The 7,715-nt window shown below is 30.0% G+C and overlaps 1 long non-coding RNA gene across 1 annotated transcript; it reads right to left on the bottom strand.

Annotated features, from left to right (window-relative positions):
- Positions 1–5,078: 5,078 nt before the first annotated feature.
- Positions 5,079–6,728, bottom strand: LOC121219469 (uncharacterized). Its single transcript, XR_005916255.1, has 2 exons — positions 5,948–6,728; positions 5,079–5,423 (listed from the first exon to the last, which is right to left on the bottom strand). It is a non-coding gene; the product is annotated as an uncharacterized lncRNA (long non-coding RNA).
- Between the last annotated feature and the right edge of the window lie 987 nt (positions 6,729–7,715).

The following is a 7,715-nucleotide window of genomic DNA, read 5'->3' as shown; positions in this document are numbered from 1 at the left end:
AATATTTTAATAATAAATATTTATTATAATTATAAATATAATAACAATAAATTTTTTTATAGTACAAAGGTTAAACCATGTGATAAGTGTAGGTACTCTTTACAAATTTACAATTTAGTCTTTATACTTTTATTTTCAAGAATTTAGCCTCTCTATCTTTCAGATTTGAAAATCAAGTCCATTTGTTGACATTGTTAATGTTTTTGTCAATTTTTTTGATGTCACATTTTTTAATAAAAATATTCACTTAATATTTATGTAATTAAAAATGATGTTGTAATGAACTTGAATATAACAAAATATTTTTAACATATGTAAAAAATGTAAAATATAAATTTATAGATATAAAATAAAATCAATTAAATAATGAAAAGATACGAAAATCTCAAATGTATGTTTATTTCATTGAAAACGACTTTTATTAAATATTTTTAAGAAATCTGTCAAATAACATCAACTATTCATCAAAACACCAGAACATATTAACTTTTAAAAAAAAGTAAATCATTTTTTAGAAATAATTTTCAATAAAACAAACATAATAAAAAATACAAGCTCAAATATTTTATATAAAAAATATAATAAATACAATTTAAAAATACAATAAATCTAGTAAACTCATATCAAAGAAAAATTTTCACCCAACAAATCTAGTAAACCCATAAATTCTCTTCTTTTCAAGTAAACTAGATTTGCTTTTTCCCAAAAATTTTCTTATTTCCTCAAGAACACTCTCCTTTCATACATCATCTTTAGGGTCGATTTCCATGGCTTCTTAAGAAACAACCTAATCACGAAACCACAATATCTACTCATTGATGAGAACAACATCGGCATCAAATCCAGTGGAAAATTAAATACAAATTAAATAAGAAAAGTAAAACTCATAGATTCTTTCACTGTTTCCATAGAAAAACACTTGACACCATAAGCTGTAATAAAATAAAAATAAAAATTAGCAAATGATTTTTAGATCTAAATTAAGAAAATTTAGTGGAAATTTGGGGGAAAAAAAAAGGTAGTGCCTTAAAAACCTCACCAAGAAAAGGGACGGCGGTGAAATAGGGGATTTAAAAAAAGAACTAAAGCTACCAATTAACAAATCTAAAAAAGAAAACAAAACATAGCTATATATGAGGAAAAACAAAATACCCAAAGTCATAAAAAAAAATCTGGGTATTACCCTCGATTGTAAAGAAAAAAAGAGGATAAAAATAAATACCCATAATAAAAAAAGAAAGCCCCTGGGCACGTATTTCTTATTGTTTGTTGAGGTTTCAGCTTTTTCCTTAATTGGAGATGTTTTTGGTTGAGAGCTACACTTATCTCGCCATTACATGTTGCAGTTTTTAACCCAATAATTAAAATCCATTCAAAACTTTGGTTTCACTTTGAGTTTAGAAAGGAGAGGGGTTGTTTATAAAAAGAGAAGGGAGAGGGAAAAATTTCTATATTTTCCTGCTATCATGGTTCTTCTACGTGCATCGTCCGTTTGGTTGCCTAGAAAACTAGAGAAAAACAGAAAAAGAGAAAGATGAGAAGTAAAACAAGGCTTAACTGTAAAAAGGGCGCCCAGTAAAGAAATCAATTATGTTGTCCGTCAAAACTTGCACTCAATTAAACTCTTTAAAGAAAAAAATTAAATCTGCTCATCAATGTTGATCAAGTTTGAATCCCAACCACGTGTAGATCATGTTGACATGGTAAAATGCCACATTGACAAAATAGTCTTGAATTATTTAAAAGTTTTCATTTAAGTTATTAGACTGTTAAAATCATTACTATATGGTCTTCTCTATTTGCACCGTCCGTACCAATTGAAAGTTTTTCTTCCCTTTCTATTCTACAGTTAAGATTTTTTCATGAAATAACTTTAAATATCATGAATCTGCGAATCAAAATTCAAAAAACTTTCTTTTCTGATCTCCAACACCGATCACTAGATCTACTTGGATCTAAGGTATATTATTCTATTTGTCAATGGGTACCGATCTATCTTCCTGATCGTCAAATCATAGCTTGAAGCTTAGTATTTAAACTTTTTAAAAAATACTTAACAATCTATAGTTAAAAATAAATTAATAAAATTAATATTTTAGATCGATATGATAGAAATATCAAATTATTTTAAAAATTTATATGCATGATAAAAATAACTATACTGATAAATTTAATAGTTGAATAATTAAATTATTAATGGTATAAAAAATTATAAAAATGTACTTATTAAGTCCGTATAAATAGATTCTTCCATACTTTTTATACATGAGATTGATAAGGGTCCCAAAGCAACGAGGAAACAGTTCCGATATTAAAGAAAAGGAAGTTTGTTCAAACATGAGAAACAATAAAATTAAAAACTCAGTTGTAAGTTAAACTTGGAGGAATGAAAGCTAAAGGGGACGAAAAAGTTGAATGTCGCACCAAAAGCAAAGCAGAATATATATATTAATTTAAACAGATAGGTTATTGTATCATGAACCCTAAGCAAATGTCATATATTAATATAAAGAATTTAACATTAAGACACAACCAGGCGTCAGAGCTTACGGCATCGCCACCCACCAACGTGTGAAGAAAGAGCTGACGAGTTGCTATCGTCAAGAGGTTGGCGGAGGAATAAATAAGAAGCGTTTTAAATGTCCCATAAAGTAGGCAGGCATCCCTCCATTAACCCTATCTCAACTAGGGGTGTGCATAATTCGGGTAAAACCGAAAAAATTCGGTTAACCGACTGAATTCGGTTAATCAGTCGGTTAACCGAATTTTTTCGGTTGGGGGTCGGTTAATTTTTTTATAATTTTTCGGTTAACGGTTAATTCGGTTCGAAACCGGTCGGTTAATCGAAAATTTTCGGTTAACCGAAAAAATTAATAAATAAAATTATCCAACCCAACCCAAACTCAATTACCCAACCCAATAAAACTAAAACTAAAGTTTACCCAATTACCCAATCTAATAAAACTAAAACTAAAAGACAACCCAATTTACTAAAGTCTAAAACCCAATTTACTTTAATAATTTATAAATTTTTTAAATTTTAAAAATAAAAAATAAAAAAAATTCGGGTATTTTTCGGTAATTCGGTTAATTCGGTTAATTCGGGTAATTCGGGTAATTCGGGTAATTTTTAACCAAAAATAAAAAATACATAATTTTCGGTTAATTCGGTTAAAATACATAAATTTTTTTTTAAAAAAATCGGTTCAGTTAACGGTTAAAATTTTTGAAAGGTCGGTTAATTCGGTTATAGTAATTTCGGGTCGGTTAACCGGTCGGTTAACCGAATGAACACCCTTAATCTCAACCCCAACCCCAACCCCCAACCCCAATCATTTTCCAGGTTTAAACCTTGTTTTCTTTTAACTTATTCTATTTCTCCTTTGTTTTTGCATGCCATGTCAGGATGCCGGCTCTTCTATTGTCAAATTATAGTTGTTATTTCTTTACTGTACTTTTGGAGATTTTATTTCATGCTTACTTTGATCTCTTTTATTATCTTTACAAACCGAAATTCAAAATTAAAAGAAAAGATGGAAATTTTAATTTCACACCAGATTTCTAATTATGTTAGTGAAATAAAAATTAACTAAATATAGTGAAGAGATAAAAACTATAATCAATTTTTTACCTTAATATAAACGTAATCACAGAAAAATAATTAAATATATTAAGAATTTATGTTGTGTCTAAAATTATTTAAGTTTAATCAGCTGTAATCTCAACACTTATAAGGGTTTGGCACGTGGTGTGATGTGGACCATCTGGTCCGCCGAAGATGCCACATGAATTGGATTCTTATAAATTAAAGTTTTTTAGTAAATTACAAAATAAAATACTATTGTTTTTGAAAAGCATAAATTAAAAGATTAGATTAATTAGTTTGGGGTTATATTAATTTTGAATGTTGATATATGTTCACAGAACATTTCAATGGTGGACCAACCCACCCATTACTCAATGATATTGATGTCTCCGCATTGATGCATCGGTCGGTATTTGCCAAACCTACCTTCTTCTCCTTTTAGCCTAAAAGCTTGAATGCATTCTATCAATGGGTATCTCATAAATTTTTATACAATATTTATTAATCATAACTCCTCTATAATTCTTAAAAGTGGAAGAAAAATATATTTAAACACGATGAAACTTACATTTTTTATTATTAATGCAGTAATGGTGTTAATTAAAATAAAGTTCAATTAATAAATATCTATAAATTTAAATACGATATAAATATATTAGTTTATATGAGTAATTATTTAATATATCATTAGTGTAATTTTTTTAACTCTACAACCAAATTAAAAAATATGACAAATATCACCTTGATTTATATCATTAATTTTTCACAATACATGTGATAGGTTTCCAATTTATATAGTATAATTTTTAAACTTACAACTAAGTATATAATTAGTTTCAATTAGAATTTAATATTAAATTAAATTATTTAATAATTAATTCAACTCAATTCCAATTAATTAAATTCAACTAAATATACGTACGTATAATTCCAATTTTTTTATCTTTATCAACACTTTCTTTATTTTAAAGTAAAAACTTACTAGTTATAATATAAATTATTAATAAAGAAAATATAATATTTTAAAGATGATTATTGATGAGAAAAAAAGGATACATATAGGGAGTGCCAAATGCCATTCCTATAGGTCGGCTGTGTAAGCGCCGCATGGCTCTCTTTTTGGATGACTCACACCGCAATAGCTACGCCAATCATAAGCATTTTCTTTTTGGCTTTATCCATAGAACTTAAAAGTTTGAGAGTTGATCCATGGGGTATCTACCAGACCCTGATTCCTGTCCCGTGAACTCATGTTCAGACATTTGCAGATATGTGGTCTGTACCATGTTTTCAACCCCAAATTCTAAACATGGAGTTGAGTCCAGACCAGTTCATTGAACTGTAAGAGCCACTGGTTATTTCCAAATGATCAAACGTACTGTTTTCCAGCTTTTGATGTGCATGTAAATCATGATATGCACCCCAAGACTACATGATTGATAATTCTTTTTTATTTTTTTTAAAAGTGATAACAAGGTATAAGAAGTCCAAATCAAACAAGAGACACCTGTATGTATTTCAATGTGTAAAAAGTGAAGTCATAATATGAGACGCATATAGTTGGAAAGGAAAGGTAGATAAATAGGGCATGCCCAGTGAAACTGATGAAAAAAGGGATGGATTTAGAATATAAAGACAAGGTTTGACAACAACCCTCGGCACTCTTTGATAGTGGAAAAAGATGTACCACTTTTTTTGTTTTTACATGTGTAGGCACACCATGGCTGGTGCAGAAAGCACTTGCAGGCTGCAGCAGTTGGTAATTCTGGCAATATACGATAAAGAAGCCATCAATAGAGGCTTTCTGAAAGTTTGGGTCCGCTAATCAGGTCACAATCTGCGAGCCAAGCAAATGCTAGTTTTCAATCATTGTCGTTCCAATAAAAGAAAATTGAGAAAAAAGTGGGCGACACGGAGCAAGAGAAGAAGACATCAATATCATTACATGCAAGATGCAACATGTAACCGAGTGATGGAGTCCATTGACGAGTATATTCCGCCCGCTTTGATGGGTCCTGATTTCTAATATCCATCTTCCTACCAACATCATTGACCATGGTAATAGTATAACTCCAGTAAGCTAACTCAACTAAGTATCAGCTCTTTTACAAAATGATGATGATGATGCATTGCGAGTAGGACAAATAATATTTGACAAAATTTAAATTATTGAAGGGCTAAATACGATACATACTGGCTCCAGGTGTTGATGTTAGAAAACATGGGGTCATGAAACTTTATCTTTTGCTTTTTTCCATTTCTTGTCAAATACAGTCCATAAAGTGGGCATCCATATATGGCTAACAATTACAATTTAAACAAAAAAAAAAGTTTAGAAAAGGCTGCTTGAGAAATACTTACATGTGAAACTTTGTCACCGCATAAAAACTTCAGGCCCTATCTTCTCCAAAACTGCAGACCGTTGTTGCCCCATTATGGTGACACTCTTAATCAGCAAAACTGGATGGCATGCTTGATACATCAATTCTAGAGCATTTTTCTACTCACATGCATCAAGCCAAGCCGTACTCATATTAAACATGTATTTCACAGGGTAGAGAAATAACAATTACACTCTTAAGAATATAGACAGGGGTACATGGAGATAACTGCTTAAATACTATCTTTTATTGAACTGGAAAAGATTAGAACCAGTCTCCACTGTTAAAATGATTGGCCTTCATTGCAGAGCACCCAACTTCATAACAGGGAATTAATTTCCCATGATGTCCGAAACTGCGGAATATGTCTTTGTATTTTAATGGGAAAGGTTGCCCACCATGATAACATGGACGTTTTTCATCTACAACACAGTACGATGAAGACGCCAAGAAAAAGGAATCTATATGGAACCACTGGCTGGAATTAAAATATTTATTAGTTAAATCAACATTATCGACAGCAGGCTTTTTAATCTATAAACAAGTGTCACATACTCTCATTGATTTCTTCTCCCTCAAACCAGCCAAAGACTGTTTTCTCCAAAGCATAATCTATAAAGGAAAACAAAATTTCCTTGAGTTTCACATGTCATATCATGTCCAACACTTGGGCAAAAGATCCCAAAATTTAGGGGAAGTGGTGTTAAGCGAAAGATAAGGATGAAACCTTGGGTGAGAAAATAGAAGGATATGAGAAGTGAGTTAAAAATTAGAAAGAAAATAAATTTTGAGTGTACTTAAAAGGAAGAAAAATAAGATGAAAGAGAATAGGAAAGATATTATTTTTTATCTTAATGCATAACAATTAATCCTACCAAATTGAAAGATGAGTGAAGAGAAAAAGAAAAAATATGCATGTTATTTTAATTTATGTATTTTTCAAATGTTTTATTCTCATTTTTTTCATTTTCAACTCTATGAAGCGACGGAAGGAAAGAACCTTATTTTTTCTTTCACTTTTCCATATTTCCTACCAAATACATCTATGGAAAGAAAAATTATATTTTTCATCATTCTAGTTTTCTACCCATTCAATTTTTCATCCTTTGAATTTTCTTTCCACTCTATCGAGAAAAGCCTTAGAGTTTTTAATTAGCTAAAGATGTTGATCGTCAATAGAGTCTATTAACTTTGATCTCCCAAGCTTTTGACAAAACATTTAAGATAAATTTTATATGCATTATATGTCCTAAATCATTTGGTGAAAATATGATTGAAAATTTTATCAAACATTTTCAAAGCATTTTCAAAGACGTGAAAAATACTAAAAAATATAATTTAAATGCGTTTTAATTTATCTAAAAGTTTTTAAGTGTTTTAAACTTATTTTATACAAGTTCGAGAAGTTGTATCGATACTTTGGAGGAAGTTCTACCGGTAGAAGTAAGTCAGAGAGCAATTCAAGCATACCTCTAGACTTCTACCGATACTTAGGGGGATTTCTATCGATATAATTCCACTTTTTCCCATACAAGTTCACGTCTATCAATACAAGTCCACTGTAACACCTATATCCTGTTCCGTTGCCGGAATAGGATATCGGATATTACTAGTCAAGTTGGAACAATTAATACGATTTACAATCAATAATAAATTCAATTTCATGATTACAAGTAATATTCAATAAGAAAGAAATCATTTAGTTTCAGGTCTTAGATCGAGCTTTCAAAGCTCTAAAAATAAGTTAC

Source organism: Gossypium hirsutum, chromosome A03, assembly GCF_007990345.1.
Source record: "Gossypium hirsutum isolate 1008001.06 chromosome A03, Gossypium_hirsutum_v2.1, whole genome shotgun sequence".
NCBI lineage: Eukaryota > Viridiplantae > Streptophyta > Magnoliopsida > Malvales > Malvaceae > Gossypium > Gossypium hirsutum.
The sequence above is the reverse complement of the archived record's forward strand: the minus strand, read 5'-3'. Positions and strand labels throughout refer to the sequence as shown.